This window comes from Emys orbicularis, chromosome 15 (genome assembly GCF_028017835.1).
Source record: "Emys orbicularis isolate rEmyOrb1 chromosome 15, rEmyOrb1.hap1, whole genome shotgun sequence".
Taxonomy (NCBI): domain Eukaryota; kingdom Metazoa; phylum Chordata; order Testudines; family Emydidae; genus Emys; species Emys orbicularis.
The window spans coordinates 15,267,948-15,270,447 of NC_088697.1; the positions used below are offsets into that span (position 1 = coordinate 15,267,948).

Consider the following 2,500-nt stretch of genomic DNA (forward strand, 5'->3'; position numbering starts at 1 on the left):
TACCATCTGTGTTCCTTCCAACGCCCCCACTGTCGTACAGATAGAGGGAGAATGCGAGAATAGAGTGCAGGGAAAGGTTCTGGTGAAACTACCTCATGATAACCCAGCATGTCCATTTTGTGGGGATCATGTAGGGAAACCAACGGCTCTGTCGACCCATCTGAAACGTCACCACGGTGGTAAGGATGTGGAATTTCAATGCTCACTGTGCAATAAGATAGATCCTAACGCACATAGCATACTATGCCACATTCCTAAATGCAAAGGGCTGACACCACAAGAGCCAGCTGGTGACTGGGTTTGTGAGGTATGTGCCAGGCGATTTGGCACTAAATCAGGTCTATCTCAACATAAGAGACGAGCCCACCCTGTGGTACGAAATACAGAGAGAATCCTAGCCAGTCAACCTAAACAAAACTCGCAGCGTGGAAAACACAAAAGTTGTTGGTCGGCCGAGGAAGAGTTGCTCCTTATCGATTTTGACAGAATGTACTCGGGTGAAAAGTACATTAACAAGTTAATTGCGGAAGCAATAAAGACCAAAACTGCGAAACAAGTAAGTGAAAAACGACGCTTGCTTAACCTCTACAAAAAGGGAACATCTGAGGTCGCTGACTCAGGACCTGGAGCACAGAGACGCAATCTGGAAGTACGATCTGATAAGCCCATTCCCATTGTTGGGCTCGAGAGCAGCTATATGCGCACAGTTAATAACCGCCTAAGGGACCACATTCAAGGGCCTCTACACCTGGGCCTTGAGAAATTTGAAGCGGAAATTCTTAGCGCATGGGTCGCGGGGGACCCCAATATCAGATCGCTTGTTGAGACCACTTCCATTGATGTTCTCTCCTCCTTCCTAGCACCAGAGCATGAGCATAAGCATAAGGAAAAAGGGAACACAAGGGGCCGCAACCCAAAAAGTGGAAAGAACCAATCCTGGAGGCAAAAAAGGGCTACCAAAAGAGGTACTTACATTCGATTCCAAAACCTCTATGAAAATGACAGATGTAAACTTGCCTCCATTATTCTTGATGGTACTGAACGCCTTCAGTGCCAAATTCCACTTGAAGAAGTCTTTCAAACATACAAAGACAAATGGGAATCTCGAACACCCTTCCAAGGGCTCGGCCAATTCAAATCTCATGCTCTAGCTGATAACTCAGCATTCGACATCCTCATAAGTGCTAAGGAAGTTTTGAAAAACATTAAGGAGATGAACATGAATTCGGCTCCGGGTCCTGATAAGGTCAGCCTGAGAGACCTGGTCCGCGTGGACCCAGAAGGCGATGTGCTAGCGGGGCTTTTCAACACTTGGTTGGTCACTGGTATCATACCTGATGGTATCAAAGAGTGTAGATCCCTACTGATCCCGAAAACGATGGACCCCGAGGCCTTGCAGGACTTAGGGAATTGGAGGCCTCTCACCATTGGGTCCATCGTGCTGAGGCTATTTTCGAGAATACTGACCAACAGGCTGGCTAAAGCGTGCCCATTAAATACAAGGCAAAGGGGATTTATTGCGGCACCTGGCTGCTCGGAGAATTTAAAGATTCTCCATACAATCACGAAGCAGGCCAAAAAAGAAAAGAAGCCCCTGGGCGTCGTATTTGTAGATATAGCCAAAGCATTCGATTCGGTATCTCATGATCACATCATGTGGGTTCTGCAAGAAAGGGGCCTGGACCAGCACATAATTAACATCATCGGTGACTCCTATAGGAACGTCCATACCCGTATGGAAGTAGGGAAGGAGCTCACCTCGCCCATCGCAATCGACGTAGGGGTTAAGCAAGGAGACCCGATGTCTCCACTGCTGTTCAACCTAGCGCTTGATCCCCTGATATCAACGCTAGAGATGGCTGGTAAGGGATTCTCATTTGGGGCACAAAAGGTAACAGCTCTCGCCTTTGCTGATGACTTGGTCATGCTCAGTGACTCGTGGGAAGGTATGCATGCTAACATTCAAATCCTTGAGTCCTTCTGCCACCTTTCTGGACTCAAAGTGCAAGCTAAAAAATGCCACGGATTCCTGCTGAGCCCTACTCATGACTCCTTCACTGTCAACAACTGTGAAGCCTGGAAAATCGGTTCAGATGGCCTGAATATGATCGCTCCAGGTGAGTCTGAGAAATACCTAGGAGTTAAAGTTGATCCATGGATCGGCTTCTCGAAACCGGCATTATCCGACAAGCTTAGCACTTGGCTTGAGAGGATCAACAGGGCCCCTCTCAAACCTTCGCAAAAGCTGGACATGCTTAATACCTTCACCATACCACGAGTCATATATCTTGCAGACCACACCGATTGTAAGAAAACCCTACTGTCTTCCCTAGATGATAACATCAGAAGGGCTGTCAAAGAGTGGCTGCATCTACCGGCCGACACCTGCAATAGCTTCCTATACACAAGATCCAGGGATGGTGGACTGGGAGTAACAAGACTCGCCAGTCTCATCCCATCTATTCAGGCAAGGCGGTTACACAGAATCGCACACTCGGAA

At 47.8% G+C, this 2,500-nt stretch overlaps 1 pseudogene; it reads left to right on the forward strand.

Annotated features, from left to right (window-relative positions):
• The window catches only part of LOC135889846 (28S ribosomal RNA), an 8,194-nt pseudogene that overhangs the window by 3,406 nt on the left and 2,288 nt on the right, over nt 1-2,500 (forward strand).